This window comes from Rattus norvegicus, chromosome 16, assembly GCF_036323735.1.
Source record: "Rattus norvegicus strain BN/NHsdMcwi chromosome 16, GRCr8, whole genome shotgun sequence".
In the NCBI taxonomy this organism is placed as follows: Eukaryota; Metazoa; Chordata; class Mammalia; order Rodentia; family Muridae; genus Rattus; species Rattus norvegicus.
In genome coordinates, this window is record NC_086034.1 from 55,647,268 (window position 1) to 55,668,797 (window position 21,530).

Consider the following 21,530-nt stretch of genomic DNA (forward strand, 5'->3'; position numbering starts at 1 on the left):
CTCTCTCTCCCTCCCTCTCTCTTTCTTCCTTTCTTTCTTTTCTTCTTTCCTTCCTTCCTTTCTTTCTTTCTTTTCTTTTTAATAACGTTTTTTCTGTCTAGAAGTCTGCATGTTATATTTCCTTTTAGGTATATTTTTTTGGCCTTTTCTGTTAGCACATTTATTATTTTGTATGTCGTTTAGAAGCTTCCATTGAAAATATATTTGGTGGTACTTTAGAAACAGGCTGAAAACTGTCACCTCTCTAATACCAAGCTTTCCTTAGGAACGTACTTTGCTTTCTACCTTTTGAGATCGTTTGAGTAAACTTTTAAGTTTCCTGTAAGTCTTTCCTTTTTACTTAGGTATTTCATAATTTTGAAGACTTTCAGAAATGTTCTTGAATGAGATTATCTTTGCCACTCTGATTTTTAGCTGCCACTGCTAATATAACGTATACCAACTGCTATGGGTACTTGTGTACTATTTACACACACACAGACACACAGACATAGACACACACACACACACACACACACACACACTCCTACCTTATTATCCCATCACTTTTTTTTTTTTTTTTTTGGTTCTTTTTTTCGGAGCTGGGGACCGAACCCAGGGCCTTGCGCTTCCTAGGTAAGCGCTCTACCACTGAGCTAAATCCCCAGCCCCTATCCCATCACTTTTGAGACTGAGGCAGAAAGATTGTCAAAGTTCAAGGCCAGGCCAGCTTGGGCTACATAGAGAAACCTAGTCTCAAAAAACAACAGGCAGTCTGTAGCCTAATTCTTGTCACTTACTAAAGCACAACTTCTAACAAAAGAACAGATGTGAAGAAGTTGAGTGTTTTTGCCCTAATAGGACAGCACCTCCAGGAAAGACAAGTAAACGTGTAAGAATGACACCAGACACACTCCTAATTCACCTCAAGAGTAGAGTGCAAAAGCAGAGCTGGGAAGTGTAGCCAACCTGTCAGAGACAAACACACCTCAAAGACACCAGCGGAGCCATCTGCAGCCACTGAAACAATGGATATCCGGAGTTTGGAACACCTCCAAGAATCTCAGGATGGAGAAGGAAAAAGCTGCTGACATCTGGTGCCAGCTGGAGGAGGAGCTTGTCTCCCAGGAAGCGATGTCACGCAGTTATGACAACCTGTCAGACCACCTTGCTCAAGTGAGGAGAACAGAGATGGTGGTGACTGCAGGGCCACACTTTGACCAGGCATGCTTAGCTACGCTTACCTCTTGCTTTCTAGTTAAACCTAAATTCAGGTTGGGGACATGGAGTTGCACCAAGGGGCATTATTGCTCAAGTTTGTTTCTTTTTCTAATATGGCTGCATTAGAAATTATTTTTGCTTTTTGTATATATTTTATATTATATGAAGTCAGTATGAATGTAATGAAATCAGAATATATCTAGTATTACATACACTAAATATATAAATATGTATTTTATCCCTGTCACTGCTTACTCTGAATATGAAATGTGCCTATATCTACATTTCTGTAAGAATACGGAAAACATTACCATGCTAACAAGCGTGGTTTATCTTCTCCAGGTGGTAGGATTTGATACAGTCAGTTCAACTTTACTAAACTATTAACATCCTTTAAAAATAACAACAGCATATTTCAAAGTAGTGTGTTTTCTGTAGGCAGAAAGAAAGGCCAATCCAGCATAAACTTGAGGAAAGCTCAAGGAAAGGTTGAGGGTATTTGTGATACCCTATTCTCTGTTTTTAAACTAAAAAGTGATAGACTCACAGATGTTCTACTATTCCTTAGTCATTGTGTATCCACGTGTGTGTATGAATACATGTGTGTCTTAGTTTGTTTTATATTACTATAAACTTAAATCCCAGTAAAACCTTTGTATTTACTTATTTAAGGCTCATTGTGTAGCCTTACTTGGCCATGTACTATGTAACCCAATGTGGCGTTGAAGTAACTCATGACAACATTGCCGTCTCTGCCTCCTAAGTGCTGGATTACAGGAGTGAGTCACCATGGTCGATAATGCTGGGGAGTTTATGACGGAAAGTTATTTATTGATTCACAGGTTGGAATTTTGACATCACAAGCTTGAATTCATGAGCTTAGGAAGTTTGACATCTAGGTGATCCCAAAAGGTAAGATGGCAAGAGAAGAATCTCGAACATATAATAGTGGCATGAATCTGTTCATGAGAGTGACACGCTCATGACTCTAATAAAGTAAAAAGTCCCTCCTCTTACTACTGTTGGAGTGACCATTAAATTTCATCCTGGATTCTGGATGAAAAATCCAGAAAAAATCCTGAAAGCATTTACCACTGGACACAACTATGTGCCACTCAATGATGGGTAGGTCCCATTCCAAAACCTGTGTTCTTGGTTGTCATTCTGTAAACCTGAGAGTGCTTGGACTGATATGGCCACAGTAGGTCCTAGACTCTGGAATGTATGAGATCCCATTGTATGTATCTAGGGCCTATTGCTAGCAGGAGCATCTTTGTGCATACAGCTATATATTCATCTCTCTGTCAGAATGCTAAGACCTCTCAAAAACAAAAGCAAAACAAACATGTTAGGGCTATGAGATGACTCAGTGGGTAGAGAGAGGTGCATGCCTTCAACTCATGGTAGAAGAAGATAGCCAACAAATTGTCTTACGCATACAAATACTGGTGCAAGTGACTATGGGTGTGCAAGCGCGTGCACACGTACACAAAAATTAAGCCAGAAAATAAATGTAAATTTACCTTTAAGAAACTTTAGACTGGGGATAAAGCTCGTTAGAGTGCTTTCCAAGCACTGTGGGCTAGAAGAGGAGAAGAGGTCCTGGTGAACGTGTATCCAACTACCTGTGGAAAACTGCCGTCTGTAAGACTTACAATATGGCCTGAGAGATGGCTCAGTGGTTAAGAGCATTGACTTCTCTTCCAGAGGTCCTGAGTTCAAATCCCAGCAACCACGTGGTGGCTCACAAACATCTGTAATGGGATCCCATGACCTTTTCTGGTGGGTCTGAAAACATATGTATATATGTATGTGTGTATATATATATATATGTATATACACACACACACATATATATACACATACATTGTACATATATACATATACATACATATATACACATACATTGTACACACATATATATATAAATATACACACATATATACACAAACATTGTACAAACATGTATTGTATATACATATATACATATACACACATATATATACACATACATTTTATATATATATTTAAAATAAATCTTTAAAAAAAACTTACAATGCACATTTTTTTAATTTAGCAGTTTTATTTCCAGGATGTTTACTTTAAATACATAATTTTACATGTATTATATTAAAATACATTATCAAGGTTATTTATTGTAACCTCATGTGTTATAGTGCACATTAAAAACTAAGTATTTATAAAGACACTAGTGTATAAAACACACTAAAATGCTTTTAAATATACAAGCAGTGGTTAGCTCCTGGCAGCAGGGACCCAGCCAGGCCGGTTGGACCATAGGCCAACAGCCTACTAGTTTTACTGTGACTACTGCGATATGTATCTTACCCACAATTCTCTGTCTATGAGAAAGACGCACTGCAGTGGTCAGAAACACAAAGAGAATATGAAAGAGTATTACCAAAAATGGATGGAAAAGCAGGCCCAGAGCCTGACTGAAAAAACAATGGCTGCATTTCAACAAGGAAAGATCCCTCCAGCTCCATTCTTTGCTCCTCCACCTGCAGGGGCCACGATCCCGCCTCCCCCCAGTCTCCTGGGTTCTCCTCAGACTGGCATGATGCCTGCACCCCACATGGGGGGCCCTCCCGTGATGCCAATGATGGGTCCTCCTCCTCCCAGGATGATGCTGGTGGGACCAGCTCCTGGGATGAGACCACCCATAGGAGACCACACGCCCAGGATGCCCAGGCCTCCAATGATGAGACCTCCTGCCCGCCCTATAATGGTGCCCATCCAGCCTGGCATGACTCAGCCAGACAGAAAAGAGCAGACACGATTTTTATCCTTTTGTATTTCTTGTTGTTTCACCGGGAGATCTTGGTGCTGAGCCTGGGTGTTTACTAGATGCACGACAAAGAACTTCCCTTCCTAACAGACATGTTTTTCCCTCCCTCATGGAGGGAGAAATGATACAGAGAAGTGTGGTTTTTCACTTACATTGTGAAAGGTGAAAATAAAATCGTCAGCCCTTTTACTTAAAACACATATACACACACGCACACGCGCGCGCACAAACACACACACACACACACACGGACGCAGACACACAGAAACACAGATACAGACACAGACACACAGGCACACAGGCACACACAGACACACACACAGACACAGACACACACACACAGGCACACACAGACACACACACACACACACACACAAGCACTTGTGCCAACAAAGTAATGAGAAAAAGAAAGGGCAGATGATTAGATTGATAAAATTTAAAAGAATACTACAATCTATTATTTTGTGAAAATAGTAGCAAAGTATGTCATATTTATAATTTGTGTATCAAGAAAAACAGGCAAAGGGAGATGGTTCAGTGGGTAAAATCACTTGCTAAAAAAGCATGAGGACCTGGGTTCAAATCCCCAGAGCTCACAGAAAAGTCAGAGATGTAGAATGACTGTGGATAATGCCTGTGGCCATGGAAGGCAGAGACAGGAAAAGCCCCAGAAGCTCAGTTTGTGGATAGCAGGGATTGCAGAGGCTGTTTCAAAACAGGTGAAAGGTGACAACCAACTCTCCAGGCTGATCTCTGACCTCTACATGTGTGCCAGGGCATGTGCTTGCTCATATTCGTACACACAAATGTCGACAGAGACATATATACAAACACCCCCCACCCCCACCTCCACCCCCCCACCCAGGTCTTTATAGGCTCTTGCTCGGTCTCTAATGGCAACTGAGGTCGCTATTTAATATATCAAAGCAGACCTAGCAGCTAGGTTCTCCCAACATCCCTCAGTCTCTATCCGTTAGAGCATATGGCTATCATACCCTAATTTTCTTCAGCCCAGAGCCTGGGCTTCCCTTCCCTACATAATCCAGCCACTTTGGTTAACTGACCCTCTCTTGTACATGCTTTACCCTCCTGGCTTCCTGGCTCTTTCCTCTCCCGTCTCCTCACAAGGCTTTTCTCAGGGTCACATTCACCCTGGGCTCTCCCAGATGTCCCTGCCTCTGGCCATGCTATTCCTCATATCTACAAAAATACCTTCTCCACCACACCTACGAGCAGTTGTGTCTGGAAGGGTGTTTTGGTTAGATGGAGGAGCACATGGGACAAAGTGCATATCTTTAAAGGACTAAGTTTTGTTTTGGAGGGGAGGTCTTGGGAGGAGCCCAAGAGGGCCTTGAACTCACTCTGGCCTTGGATATGCATCGATTTTCTTGCCTCAGCCTCCTCAGTTCTAGACTGACAAGCTTGGGCTAGCGTGCTTGTCTTTTCAAATGATAGATTTTTAAAAATCAAATTTCCACATGGACTTGTAACTTATCCATCTGAGGAAATTAAGTGCTTGTTGTAAAGTACACAAGACAATTTCAGTCACACAAATTAAAACCTTAACAGAGGGAAAGCTATTACGAGAAATGATCTCTATATCAAATTAATTATGGTTGCATTTGGATGATGGAGTACACAGGGATCGTTTATACTGGTGTTTCTGTAACGAGATCTTACAGAAAACCAGCAGCACAAACCTTGCGGTGTGTTTTATGAGTATGGAAAAAAAAAACCCACAAAACCCAAACTGTCCTGATAGTATTTGAAAGAAGGAAGAGCAGAATAGTTCCTTCATTATGTGTACGGAAAAATAGTCAGTTGTTTTCTTAGGTCATTCCACAAAGACCAGATAGCATATTGGTGAATTAACGAAAGTCGTGTCCTCAGCTACCAGATCTAAGCAGCTGTCTCCGTAGAGGAGAATGCAAGTCATTTTCTCCGGTGAGTTGCTTTCTCCCTGGGGAACGGGATAGGCCAGGGGAGAGGTTAGAACTGCTCTTTCATTTAACACCTGGACTGAGGCTCGTTCTGAAAGACCCCCGGAGAGGACGTTTCCCTCAGGAGGAGTCCCAAGCGCCCAATGACCGAGCCGAGTCCACTCGGATGCAATCAGCAAGAGGGTTTATTGGAAAACACAGGTACCTGTGGGCACACAGTCTCTTCAGAGGACTTGCGCGTCCAGCAGCTCCAGCATGGGGCTTTTATAGGGATTGGGGAAGCAGAAGCGGACGTACAGAAGCAGATGCATAGTTACGGGGATTGGTGGATTCAAACGAGGCACATAGACATGTTCACATATGATTGGCTATTTCACATGATGAGGTAATAAGGTATAGCTACACACATTGGCAGGTTTGGGGCGTCCTGGATGTCGGGGGCTGGGAGCTTATCTCTTCCTGCCAGGTGGCCTGTGAGTCAGATCAGGTACTCCTGGTCTGTTCTGCATTCCTTTCCTTTTATGGTCTGTTAGTTCTAGCGGCAGGGCAGGGCGAGGCTGCCTGGACTTGCTTTTCACAGTGTTTAGTCCTGAGTCTGTGAACCCTGAAACACACTCTTCCAACTCCATAATTTTAAACCCCAAATCTGTATAATATTCCCTTCAATTCATGACACTACATCTGAGAATGCCAAGAAAGCAGCTCCCACAAGGAACATGGGGTTATTCGATTTTGTAAAATAAAATGAGATACCAGGGACTGGAGGTTCAGCCCACTCAGTAAATAGAGGGCTCTCCTTATGCACGAGGCTGAGTTCCATCCCTAGCACCTCGTAACTGGGTGTGGACTTCATGCCTGTGGCCCCCGTACTGGGTACTCGGGATATAGAAGTAGGAGGATGAACATAGGGTCATCCTTGGCTTCACAGAATGTTTGAGGCCAGCCCAGGCTATACAAGATCCTGTCTTACAAAAGCCGGAGACGACAGGTATGGTGGCACAGGTTTGTAATTCCACCTATTTAGGAGGCTGAGGCAGGAAAATCTGAAATTCAAGGCGTATCTGGGTTAAAAAGTGACCTGGTGCCATGTGTATGTGTGGAGGTCAGAGGTTGTTAGCTCCCTCATTCCACCACACTGGTCCCAGTACCAAATTCAGGTTGCTGGACCGTGATGGTTGGTATATGCTTGGCCTAGTGATTGGCACTATTAGGAGGTGTGGCCTTGTTGGAGTAGGTGTGGCCCTGTGGGGGTGGGCTTAAGACCCTCATCATAGCTGCCTGGAAGCCAGTCTTCTCCTAGCAGCCTTCAGATGAAGATGTAGAACTCTCAGCTCCTCCTGCACCATGCCTGCCTGGATGCCACCCTGCTCCTACCTTAATGATAATGGACTGAACCTCTGAACCTGTAGGCCAGTCCCAATTAAATGTCCTTTATAAGACTTTATGGTCATGGTGTCTGTTCACGGCAGTAAACCCCTAACTAAGGTACGGACTTTGTTTCAAAAAACCTTTACTCATTGCAGAGGTGTCCTAACTATTTGATTTGAAAGAATCCACAAGGTTGGGGATTTAGCTCAGTGGTAGAGCGCTTGACTAGCAAGCGCAAGGCCCTGGGTTCCAGCTCCGGAAAAAAAAAAAAAAAAAAGAAAGAAAAAGATCCACATGGAGATCTATCAGAAGGAGGAAAACCACACCTCAGGAACTCACGCAGACCACATCTTGAGAAAGTTAATGAACCACCTTTCATGGAAGGCTGACTACAACTAAAATCCACCACTTTAATAACATCAGTCACAGGATACAATCTGGTGCTCCCCACTTTTTTCCTGTTTTTACCACAGATGTGGCCAATGGCCGTTCTGTTTCTTCAGAATCATCCATTCGACCCAAATAAAATGCTCTTAACTTTCCCTTGAGGAGGGATGTCCCTAGGCGCTCCAATAGTTAATAGGTCTCAGTGCCCCTAGCACAGCTTCCCTGGTGGAAGGCTATTTTTCCAGATTAACCTTTGGCTATATTCTACCCATGGTTGTACATTATCCTTAAACGATTCTCAACACTACACAGGAGTAAGAAATGAAATCCCACCGTGTTAAGTTTAAAAAGAGAAATATCCTTTTAATTTTATAACTCCAGACAATGTTTCCATTTCTCTTGGGAAACAATGTCCATGGAGCCTTTATTTCCTCCCAGCAACCATTTGTTTGTTTGTTTGTTTAGAATGGAAAGGCCTTCCGGCACACTTGGTCTCCAGGCATTCACTCACTCGCTTTACCTGAACACCCCCACCTCCCAGGCTTCCTTTCTCTGTTCTGATTTGTGACCTTCAGCCTGGCCTCGGCACTGCCTGGAGACTCTTCTGAAATGCAGACTTTCAGGTCCCGTTTCATTCCCAGGACCCAGTAGGCCTGTTAGCCGGACCCCAAGGTGATTCATGGCACAATAAATGTTTTTAAAACCCTAGTCCACCTTTACTCTCTGCATACCAATGTGTGTGCTCTTGGCTAGGTCCCAGATTGGTAGATTCCTTATTCAGACTGGCCTTTTCTTCCCCGACTTAGTGGTATTGTCTTTTGCAACCTTGACTCGTTACAAGTCACCGGCATTGCTATAAATAAACTCCTTTTTTAAATTATATTTTTAATTTTTTTATGCAATATAAGCCAATCATACTGCTTTCCCTCCCCCCAAGCAGTCCAGCCTTCCTCTTTCCTTGACCCACTCCAGCAAGGTAGCTTCCTCTCTCTGGTTCTGCTAATCCCTTGTGTGTTGAACGCTGTCATGCCACACAGCCTAGTTTAAAATTCTTGTGAGATTCTGACACCTTTTTTCCCACACTTAACATTGTTTTTCAATTGATATATAAAATCAAGAATCACAAATCTGTATTGAATAACATGCTAGTTATGTGACTTTTCTTTTTCTTCCTTCCTTCCTCCCTTCCTCCCTCCCTCCCTTCCTTCCTTTCCTTCTTTCTTTTTTTCTTGGTTTTTCAAGACAAGGTTTCTCAGTGTAACCAGCTCTGGCTGTCCTGGACCCACTTTGTAGAGCAAGGTAGCTTTGAACTCAAAGATACCCATCAGCCTGCCTCTGCCTCCCAAGTACTGGGATTAAAGACTATTTATGTGATTTCTATTTATTGATTAAACTGTGCATATTTAAATCAAGTTAAACATATTTTCCAAGCCATTTATCATTTATTTTAATAGGATTTGGGCTGCTTGAGACAGGATCTCAGCCTAGGTTGGTCTTAATCTCTGTAACTGAAGGCGGTTTTGAACTCCTGATCTTCCCACTTCGGTCTAACTAGTCCTGGAATTACAGGCCTATGACACTGTGAAAATCCTTCCTTCTAGCCTTTTGAAATGTACAATGCATAGTTGTTATATATAGTTACCCTACTATACAACAGCACCCCACAAGTTTTTGGGTTCATCTAACTATAATTGATTATCCACAGACCAAATCTCCTCCTGTTTACTGGTAGAGTATATGGTTAGTGTGTCTCTGGATTCAATTCCTTGGACCCAGATTTTAAAATTTTTATTAATATTTTTATTCTCTTTTTCTGTAGTGTCAAATTCTAGCATCAGGCAGAGTGAAAGTTATACCAAAATGCACTTACTATATATTCTAATTTCCTGTGACCCCTGAATGTTGAGGACGCTGAGAAGAAATGTTTTTTTCCCCACACAGAACTGAGAGCAAGAAGAAATGAACAGGGAGTACCTTTCGGGTGCTGTGTGGGTGCTGAGATTGGAACCCAGGGCTTCCGGAAGAACACTCAGTGCTCCCAACCACTGAGCCATCTCTCATCCCTATGGCTGCCTATTTGAGATAGATAGGGTGGCACGGACTTTCTAAAATCCTTAAGATCCTCTCTTGCTTCACAGGCATGGACTCTTTCATTGCCTCCCATGCACGCACAGGTGTCCCCAACAGTGGCTCCTCTTTGACATTGTTTTTCGTGTTCTGAGACAGGCTCTCTCTATGTAGCCCTGCCTGTCTTTGAACTTGATATTTAGACCTGAGATCCTCTTGCCTCTGCCTCTGAGTCCTGGTATTAAAAGTGTGTGCCATCATACCTGGCTCTCTTACATTCTTTAAGAAGCGAAGGTGACTGGGCATGTTGCCCCATGGCTCTAATCATAGTCGCTTTAAAGTTCAAGGTCAGCATGGGCTACAGAATTGTCTATCAGGGGAGCACATCTTTTACCTGTGGGCGAAACCCTGAGTCTTCACTAAAGGTTATTATTTTCCATCAGCTATTATATTGTGTACCTGGCAGGTCCTATACTCCCAAAGATTATTCAGCTATGTAAGTTACATTACTTATTAGTTTATTATCTATTTTAAATATTCAAAACAATTGTCCTCCATATTCAAAGCATTGCTTACAACTTCTTTGTATAGCTGTTGAGCTGGCAAACCACTAGCCTAGAAAGCACACACTTTCAGTTACATCGAAATTTCGGGAAATAGATCAGTATTGTGAGAGGACAAACTACATGGTGACATATTACCATCTTCTATCTACTCTGAGTAGATTAGATAACTTTATCTTTATGTGTGGATGTTTAAGTACATTGTTATAAGAATATTTGTCTAATTTATTAAGTTGCCCATGGCAATCTGTGCAAACCTGCAGCAGTTGAAATAGTTCACTGATGTATTTTTAGTTTTGGCAAGAATTTAAGCTTCTCTGAGGAGCTGCTGCGCTGGGTCTGAGCCTCCCAAGTAAACACTCTACCAACAAAGCTGTGCCCCCAGCTCCTTTTTTTATTTCCTATCCTTGGTTTCTCTCTTTAGACAGTGTGGGATCCTATATCTTGTCCCTTTTCTCGGGAAGTATTTAGATTTCCTATGGAAGTCAAAGGTTGCAGTATCATTTTGAGGACACTTATTAAAAAATTTTCATGCTTGGTGCCCACCTTTAATGCCAGCACTTGGAAGACAGAAGCAGGCAGATCTCTGTGAGTTTAAGGCCAGCCTGGTCTTCAGAATGAGTTCCAGGACTGCCAGGCCTCTCAGAGAAACTCTGTCTTGAAAAAACAAAAACGAACAAACAAACAAACAATAGCAACACAATTCATATAATTGTTGTAGAAAATACTCCTATATTCCTGGTAACTTCTAACATGTAAAATATCTTGGATGTCTAAGAGAAATGTAGCTCACATTTTATTGATTCATTGTTTTGAACTTAAATTTGCTTTCACCAAAGAAACACATATGTTAGTTCGACAGAGCAAATGCACCATAAGATTTATAGTTGGCTGGGAACATGGTGGTACAGTCCAGTAATACAGCCCTTGGAAGTTGGAGACTGGAAGATCTGGAGTTCATGTTCATCTTTGACAACTGTGATGAGTTCAAGTGTGTGGCCAGCCTGGGTGATATGAAATTCTGCTTAAAAACAAAAACAATGATATATTGTTAAGAAACACCTGTAGTGCCAACACTGGAGGGGTAAAATGCAGGAGGACCAGTAGTACAAAGTCATCCTTAGCTGCACATTAAGGCCTAAGACCCTGCCTTAAAAGAAACCAAGATTCCAAAACAAAAACTCTGACAACAAACAAAAGATTAAGAAACGAAACAAAACAAAAGTATAAGTCTAAGTCCCTCCCACATAAGACATAATTCAAATCTCCATTTTCATATAACTTATATGCTATTCCTTAATGTTTTTGTTACTTTAGTTTTATTTAGTTATTATCTGTTTCACATCATAAGAAACACGGATTGACTTTTTTTTTTTGTTTTGTTTTTTTTAAATTTTATTTTTTTATTAACTTGAGTATTTCTTATTTACATTTCGAATGTTTCCATTTCCCGGTTTCCCGGCAAACATCCCCCTCCCCCCTCCCCCTCTCCTTCCTTATGGGTGTTCCCCTCCCCAACCTCCCCCCATTGCCGCCCTCCCCCCAACAGTCTAGTTCACTGGGGGTTCAGTTTTATCCGGACCCAGGGCTTCCCCTTCCACTGGTACTCTTAGTAGGATATTCATTGCTACCTATGAGGTCAGAGTCCAGGGTCAGTCCATGTATAGTCTTTAGGTAGTGGCTTAGTCCCTGGAAGCTCTGGTTGCTTGGCATTGTTGTACATATGGGGTCTCGAGCCCCTTCAAGCTCTTCCAGTTCTTTCTCTGATTCCTTCAACGGGGGTCCTATTCTCAGTTCAGTGGTTTGCTGCTGGCATTCTCCTCTGTATTTGCTGTATTCTGGCTGTGTCTCTCAGGAGAGATCTACATCCGACTCCTGTCGGCCTGCACTTCTTTGCTTCATCCATCTTGTCTAATTGGATGGCTGTATATGTATGGGCCACATGTGGGGCAGGCTCTGAATGGGTGTTCCTTCTGTTTCTGTTTTAATCTTTGCCTCTCTATTCCCTGACAAGGGTGTTCTTGTTCCCCTTTTAAAGAAGGAGTGAAGCATTCACATTTTGATCATCTGTCTTGAGTTTCATGTGTTCTAGGCATCTAGGGTAATTCAAGCATTTGGGCTAATAGCCACTTATCAATGAGTACATACCATGTGTGTTTTTCTGTGATTGGGTTACCTCACTCAGGATGATATTTTCCAGTTCGATCCATTTGCCTACCACTTTCATAAAATCATTGTTTTTGATAGCTGAGTAATATTCCACTGTGTAGATGTACCACATTTTCTGTACCCATTCCTCTGTTGAAGGGCATCTGGGTTCTTTCCAGCTTCTGGCTCTTATAAATAAGGCTGCTATGAACATAGTGGAGCACATGTCTTTTTTATGTGTTGGGGCATCTTTTGGGTATATGCCCAAGAGAGGTATAGCTGGATCCTCAGGCAGTTCAATGTCCAAATTTCTGAGGAACCTCCAGACTGATTTCCAGAATGGTTGTACCAGTCTGCAATCCCACCAACAATGGAGGAGTGTTCCTCTTTCTCCACATCCTCACCAGCATTTGCTGTCACCTGAGGTTTTGATCTTATCCATTCTGACTGGTGTGAGGTGAAATCTAAGGGTTGTTTTGATTTGCATTTCCCTTATGACTAAACATGTTGAACATTTCTTTAGGTGTTTCTCAGCCATTTGGCATTCCTCAGCTGTGAATTCTTTGTTTAGCTCTAAACCCCATTTTTAATAGGGTTATTTGTTTCCCTATGGTCTAACTTCTTGAGTTCTTTGTATATTTTGGATATAAGGCCTCTATCTGTTGTAGGATTGGTAAAGATCTTTTCCCAATCTGTTGGTTGCCGCTTTGTCCTAATCATAGTGTCCTTTGCCTTACAGAAGCTTTGCAGTTTTATGAGATCCCATTTGTCGATTCTTGATCTTAGAGCATAAGCCATTGGTGTTTTGTTCAGGAAATTTTCTCCAGTGCCCAAGTGTTCGAGATGCTGCCCTAGTTTTTCTTCTATTAGTTTGAGTGTGTCTGGTTTGATGTGGAGGTCCTTGATCCACTTGGACTTAAGCTTTGTACAGGGTGATAAGCATGGATCGATCTGCATTCTTCTACATGTTGACCTCCAGTTGAACCAGCATCAGTTGCTGAAAATGCTATCTTTTTTCCATTGGATGGTTTTGGCTCCTTTGTCAAAAATCAAGTGCCCATAGGTGTGCGGGTTCATTTCTGGGTCTTCAATTCTGTTCCATTGGTCTATCTGTCTGTCTCTGTACCAATACCATGCAGTTTTTATCACTATTGCTCTGTAATACTGCTTGAGTTCAGGGATAGTGATTCCCCCTGAAGTCTTTTATTGTTGAGGATAGTTTTAGCTATCCTGGGTTTTTTGTTATTCCAGATGAATTTGCAAATTGTTCTGTCTAACTCTTTGAAGAAATGGATTGGTATTTTTTTTTTTTTTATTAACTTGAGTATTTCTTATATACATTTCGAGTGTTATTCCCTTTCCCGGTTTCCGGGCAAACATCCCCCTCCCCCCTCCCCTTCCTTATGGGTGTTCCCCTCCCAACCCTCCCACCATTGCCGCCCTCCCCCCATAGACTAGTTCACTGGGGGTTCAGTCTTAGCAGGACCCAGGGCTTCCCCTTCCACTGGTGCTCTTACTAGGATATTCATTGCTACCTATGGGGTCAGAGTCCAGGGTCAGTCCATGTATAGTCTTTAGGTAGTGGCTTAGTCCCTGGAAGCTCTGGTTGCTTGGCATTGTTGTACTTTTGGGGTCTCGAGCCCCTTCAAGCTCTTCCAGTTCTTTCTCTGATTCCTTCAATTGGGGACCTATTCTCAGTTCAGTGGTTTGCTGCTGGCATTCGCCTCTGTATTTGCTGTATTCTGGCTGTGTCTCTCAGGAGCGATCTACATCCGGCTCCTGTCGGTCTGCACTTCTTTGCTTCATCCATCTAGTCCAATTGGGTGGCTGTATATGTATGGGCCAAATGTGGGACAGGCTCTGAATGGGTGTTCCTTCAGTCTCTGTTTTAATCTTTGCCTCTCCCTTCCCTGCCAAGGGTATTCTTTTTCCTCATTTAAAGAAGGAGTGAAGCATTCACATTTTGATCATCCGTCTTGAGTTTCGTTTGTTCTAGGGATCTAGGGTAATTCAAGCATTTGGGCTAATAGCCACTTATCAATGAGTGCATACCATGTATGTCTTTCTGTGATTGGGTTAGTTCACTCAGGATGATATTTTCCAGTTCCAACCATTTGCCTACGAATTTCATAAACTCGTTGTTTTTGATAGCTGAGTAGTATTCCATTGTGTAGATGTACCACATTTTCTGTATCCATTCCTCTGTTGAAGGGCATCTGGGTTCTTTCCATTTTCTGGCTATTATAAATAAGGCTGCGATGAACATAGTGGAGCACGTGTCTCTTTTATATGTTGAGGCATCTTTTGGGTATATGCCCAAGAGAGGTATAGCTGGATCCTCAGGCAGTTCAATGTCCAATTTTCTGAGGAACCTCCAGACTGATTTCCAGAATGGTTTTACCAGTCTGCAATCCCACCAACAATGGAGGAGTGTTCCTCTTTCTCCACAACCTCGCCAGCATCTGCTGTCACCTGAGTTTTTGATCTTAGCCAATCGCACTGGTGTGAGGTGAAATCTCAGGGTTGTTTTGATTTGCATTTCCCTTATGACTAAAGATGTTGAACATTTCTTTAGGTGTTTCTCAGCCATTCGGCATTCCTCAGCTGTGAATTCTTTGTTTAGTTCTGAACCCCATTTTTTAATAGGGTTATTTGTTTCCCTGCGGTCTAACTTCTTGAGTTCTTTGTATATTTTGGATATAAGGCCTCTATCTGTTGTAGGGTTGGTAAAGATCTTTTCCCAATCTGTTGGTTGCCGTTTTGTCCTGACCACAGTGTCCTTTGCCTTACAGAAGCTTTGCAGTTTTATGAGATCCCATTTGTCAATTCTTGATCTTAGAGCATAAGCCATTGGTGTTTTGTTCAGGAAATTTTTTCCAGTGCCCATGTGTTCCAGATGCTTCCCTAGTTTTTCTTCTATTAGTTTGAGTGTGTCTGGTTTGATGTGGAGGTCCTTGATCCACTTCGACTTAAGCTTTGTACAGGGTGATAAGCCTGGATCGATCTGCATTCTTCTACATGTTGCCCTCCAGTTGAACCAGCACCATTTGCTGAAAATGCTATCTTTTTTCCATTGGATGGTTTTGGCTCCTTTGTCAAAAATCAAGTGACCATAGGTGTGTGGGTTCATTTCTGGGTCTTCAATTCTATTCCATTGGTCTATCTGTCTGTCTCTGTACCAATACCATGCAGTTTTTATCACTATTGCTCTGTAATACTGCTTGAGTTCAGGGATAGTGATTCCCCCTGAAGTCCTTTTATTGTTGAGGATAGCTTTAGCTATCCTGGGTTTTTTGTTATTCCAGATGAATTTGCAAATTGTTCTGTCTAACTCTTTGAAGAATTGGATTGGTATTTTGATGGGGATTGCATTGAATCTGTAGATTGCTTTTGGTAAAATGGCCATTTTTACTATATTAATCCTGCCAATCCATGAGCATGGGAGATCTTTCCATCTTCTGAGGTCTTCTTCAATTTCTTTCTTCAGTGTCTTGAAGTTCTTATTGTACAGATCTTTTACTTGCTTGGTTAAAGTCACACCGAGGTACTTTATATTATTTGGGTCTATTATGAAGGGTGTCGTTTCCCTAATTTCTTTCTCGGCTTGTTTCTCTTTTGTATAGAGGAAGGCAGCTGATTTATTTGAGTTAATTTTATACCCAGCCACTTTGCTGAAGTTGTTTATCAGCTTTAGTAGTTCTCTGGTGGAACTTTTGGGATCACTTAAATATACTATCATGTCATCTGCAAATAGTGATATTTTGACCTCTTCTTTTCCGATCTGTATCCCTTTGATCTCCTTTTGTTGTCTGATTGCTCTGGCTAGAACTTCAAGAACTATATTGAATAAGTAGGGAGAGAGTGGGCAGCCTTGTCTAGTCCCTGATTTTAGTGGGATTGCTTCAAGTTTCTCTCCATTTAGTTTAATGTTAGCAACTGGTTTGCTGTATATGGCTTTTACTATGTTTAGGTATGGGCCTTGAATTCCTATTCTTTCCAGGACTTTTATCATGAAGGGGTGTTGAATTTTGTCAAATGCTTTCTCAGCATCTAATGAAATGATCATGTGGTTCTGTTCTTTCAGTTTGTTTATATAATGGATCACGTTGATGGTTTTCCGTATATTAAACCATCCCTGCATGCCTGGGATGAAGCCTACTTGATCATGGTGGATGATTGTTTTGATGTGCTCTTGAATTCGGTTTGCCAGAATTTTATTGAGTATTTTTGCGTCAATATTCATAAGGGAAATTGGTCTGAAGTTCTCTTTCTTTGTTGTGTCTTTGTGTGGTTTAGGTATAAGAGTAATTGTAGATTCGTAGAAGGAATTCGGTAGGGCTCCATCTGTTTCAATTTTGTGGAATAGTTTGGATAATATTGGTATGAGGTCTTCTATGAAGGTTTGATAGAATTCTGCACTAAACCCATCTGGACCTGGGCTCTTTTTGGTTGGGAGACCTTTAATGACTGCTTCTATTTCCTTAGGAGTTATGGGGTTGTTTAACTGGTTTATCTGTTCCTGATTTAACTTTGATACCTGGTATCTGTCTAGGAAATTGTCCATTTCCTGAAGATTTTCAAATTTTGTTGAATATAGGTTTTTATAGTAAGATCTGATGATTTTTTGAATTTCCTCTGAATCTGTAGTTATGTCTCCCTTTTCATTTCTGATTTTGTTAATTTGGACACACTCTCTGTGTCCTCTCGTTAGTCTGGCTAAGGGTTTATCTATCTTGTTGATTTTCTCAAAGAACCAACTTTTGGTCCTGTTGATTCTTTCTATGGTCCTTTTTGTTTCTACTTGGTTGATTTCAGCTCTTAGTTTGATTATTTCCTGCCTTCTACTCCTCCTGGGTGTATTTGCTTCTTTTTGTTCTAGAGCTTTTAGGTGTGCTGTCAAGCTGCTGACATATGCTCTTTCCTGTTTCTTTCTGCAGGCACTCAGCGCTATGAGTTTTCCTCTTAGCACAGCTTTCATTGTGTCCCATAAGTTTGAGTATGTTGTATCTTCATTTTCATTAAATTCTAAAAAGTTTTTAATTTCTTTCTTTATTTCTTCCTTGACCAGGTTATCATTGAGTAGAGCATTGTTCAATTTCCACGTATATGTGGGCGTTCTTCCCTTATTGTTATTGAAGACCAGTTTTAGGCCGTGGTGGTCCGATAGCACGCATGGGATTATTTCTATCTTTCTGTACCTGTTGAGGCCCGTTTTTTGACCAATTATATGGTCAATTTTGGAGAAAGTACCATGAGGAGCTGAGAAGAAGGTATATCCTTTTGCTTTAGGATAGAATGTTCTATAAATATCCGTTAAGTCCATTTGGCTCATGACTTCTCTTAGTCTGTCGACATCACTGTTTAATTTCTGTTTCCATGATCTGTCCATTGATGAGAGTGGGGTGTTGAAATCTCCCACTATTATTGTGTGAGGTGCAATGTGTGTTTTGAGCTTTAGTAAGGTTTCTTTTACGTATGTAGGTGCCCTTGTATTTGGGGCATAGATATTTAGGTTTGGAAGTTCATCTTGGTGGATTTTTCCTTTGATGAATATGAAGTGTCCTTCCTTATCTTTTTTGATGACTTTTAGTTGGAAATTGATTTTATTTGATATTAGAATGGCTACTCCAGCTTGCTTCTTCTGACCATTTGCTTGGAAAGTTGTTTTCCAGCCTTTCACTCTGAGGTAGTGTCTGTCTTTGTCTCTGAGGTGTGTTTCCTGTAGGCAGCAGAATGCAGGGTCCTCGTTGCGTATCCAGTTTGTTAATCTATGTCTTTTTATTGGGGAGTTGAGGCCATTGATATTGAGAGATATTAAGGAATAGTGATTATTGTTTCCCTTTATATTCATATTTGGATGTGAGGTTATGTTTGTGTGCTTTCATTCTCTTTGTTTTGTTGCCAAGACGATTAGTTTCTTGCTTCTTCTAGGGTATAGCTTGCCTCCTTATGTTGGGCTTTACCATTTATTATCCTTTGTAGTGCTGGATTTGTAGAAAGATATTGTGTAAATTTGGTTTTGTCATGGAATATCTTGGTTTCTCCATCAATGTTAATTGAGAGTTTTGCTGGATACAGTAACCTGGGCTGGCATTTGTGTTCTCTTAGGGTCTGTATGACATCAGTCCAGGATCTTCTGGCCTTCATAGTTTCTGGCGAGAAGTCTGGTGTGATTCTGATAGGTCTCCCTTTATATGTTACTTGACCTTTTTCCCTTACTGCTTTTAATATTCTTTCTTTATTTTGTGCGTTTGGTGTTTTGACAATTATGTGACGGGAGGTGTTTCTTTTCTGGTCCAATCTATTTGGAGTTCTGTAGGCTTCTTGTATGTCTATGGGTATCTCTTTTTTTAGGTTAGGGAAGTTTTCTTCTATGATTTTGTTGAAGATATTTACTGGTCCTTTGAGCTGGGAGTCTTCACTCTCTTCTATACCTATTATCCTTAGGTTTGATCTTCTCATTGAGTCCTGGATTTCCTGTATGTTTTGGACCAGTAGCTTTTTCCGCTTTACATTATCTTTGACAGTTGAGTCAATGATTTCTATGGAATCTTCTGCTCCTGAGATTCTCTCTTCCATCTCTTGTATTCTGTTGGTGAAGCTTGTATCTACAGCTCCTTGTCTCTTCTTTTGGTTTTCTATATCCAGGGTTGTTTCCATGTGTTCTTTCTTGATTGCTTCTATTTCCATTTTTAATTCCTTCATCTGTTTGATTGTGTTTTCCTGGAATTCTTTCAGGGATTTTTGCCATTCCTCTCTGTAGGCCTCTACTTGTTTATTAATGATTTCCTGTGTTTCCCTAAGTGTGTTCATGTCTTTCTTGAAGTCCTCCAGCATCATGATCAAATATGATTTTGAAACTAGATCTTGCTTTTCTGGTGTGTTTGGATATTCCATGTTTGTTTTGGCGGGAGAATTGGGCTCCGATGATGGCATGCAGTCTTGGTTTCTGTTGCTTGGGTTCCTGCGCTTGCCTCTCGCCATCAGATTATCTCTAGTGTTACTTTGTTCTGCTATTTCTGACAGTGGCTAGACTGACCTATAAGCCTGTGTGTCAGGAGTGCTGTAGACCTGTTTTCCTCTCTTTCAGTCAGTTATGGGGACAGTGTGTTCTGCTTTCCGGCGTGTAGTTTTTCCTCTCTACAGGTCTTCAGCTGTTCCTGTGGGCCTGTGTCTTGAGTTCACCAGGCAGCTTTCTTGCAGCAGAAAATTTGGTCTTACCTGTGGTCCCGAGGCTCAGGTTCGCTCGTGGGGTGCTGCCCAGGGGCTCTCTGCAGCGGCAGCAACCAGGAAGACCTGTGCCGCCCCTTCCGGGAGCTTCAGTGCACCAGGGTTCCAGATGGTCTTTGGCTTTTTCCTCTGGCGTCCGAGATGTGTGTGCAGGGAGCAGTCTCTTCTGGTTTCCCAGGCTTGTCTGCCTCTCTGAAGGTTTAGCTCTCCACGGATTGACTTTTATGACTCCCAGAGCTTGTCCCTAGTAAGTGGAAGACAGTACTTATGTACAGATCTGACGGAGGATGTGAACAAAGGTGTTAATGATGGTGCCATAGGGTGTCACTTCAAAGTGAGCCCTTGTGTCTTCGACAAAATTGAGACGCCTTAAGAGCCTGACACGCTGGGTATTTAAACAGCTTTGGTTGAGCGTCTGGAGAAACATGACAAAGAAATCATGGAAAAAGAACAAGGTGGGATTGAGGCTCTTTTAGTAAAAGGCAGCTTGGTTTTCATAGATTAGAGTTCATTGCAGTCAGGCAGGGATGCTTATGCAGGACTTGCCTAAGTGACATAGGTTTTTAATTTTATCAAGCTATTAATTGCTGATCAAAATTCCAGAGTAATGTATCTGCAAAAAGAAATCCACAAAAATTATCTGACTGTGGTGACTGGCTCAGACCTTTAATCCCAGTACCCTGGAGGTAAAGGCAGGAGGATTACTGAGTAGGAGGTCAACCTGGCTTGTAGATCAAGTGACAGGACTGCCATTGCTAACAGAGAAACCCTGACTTGAAGAACAAAAACAAACAAATCGATAAAAAGGACCGGGCAGAAACAGTCTGCTGTTTTCAGGAGTACCTGGGGAGAGGTTTTGGTCTTAAGGAAGTGAACTATGCCACACTCCCTCCTTTTCCCCAAAGTGCTATTGACCAAACTAATTGGTATCCCTGCTCTTTTCTCCACAGAAAGCAGCCAACTCCTCCAAGAGAACACCGAGGCAGTGATTTCAGAATAGTCTCCAGACTGAAACTCACTGAAGGTTTCAATGTCAACAAAACTTCCAAAGTCCTGGGCTGGGGTCATTCGTGGCAAAAAACTTGCCTAGCAACTCAGGCTTTCATTCTCATCGCTGGGGAAAAAGAAAAGCTGGGGTGTGGGCAGGGCAGGAAAAATAATTTCGATGTGCCTAAGATCAGCAATTTGAATCAAGGAGATTGCAACAGTGTCCCTTCCCTCACACAGTCCACTCCTCTCTACTAACAAAAAATCCACCAGTATGTCTGTGGATCTGTCATTGCCACATAGCTTTCTTATCTGAAACGAGGAACCTCAATGCGGGGTAATCTTTAGCTGATTACAATGTTCCTTAGGATGAACACAGCACTCATTAAAACACTTATTTAGGGGGAAAAGCTTATTTACCTAAGGTTTTAATCTATTTTTTAATTAAAAATGTTATTACACAAATATGTAAATATATTTATGGGAAGCAATTTTAAATTAAATTCCCATCAATCGTTTCTCTTCAGAAATGGGAATTTAACTTTCATATCTTTGCAGCCCTCAGCTTCCATGACAAGTCTCCTCCAGTGATTCTTGGTCACCTGACCGTAAATACCTTTAAGGAGATAGGCTCTGGGAGGCTGGAAAGAATAAACAGGCTCTTCTCAAATGTTTGAACTGTTGCTGCTGATTTGAAGCCACTCTGGCTCTATTTCTGTCTCCATAAAATAAAGCAAAACATCTCCATCCTACGGTTAAGAGTATTGCCTGAGATAACAGAGAAAGCATTTGGGATCTTGTGTAGCAGATAGGAAATATTCAATAACATTA

The 21,530-nt window shown here is 41.6% G+C and overlaps 1 pseudogene; it reads left to right on the plus strand.

Annotated features, from left to right (window-relative positions):
• The first annotated feature begins 1,047 nt into the window (after window positions 1-1,047).
• Snrpc-ps1 (small nuclear ribonucleoprotein polypeptide C, pseudogene 1) lies at window positions 1,048-4,051 on the plus strand (annotated as a pseudogene).
• Window positions 4,052-21,530: the final 17,479 nt, after the last annotated feature.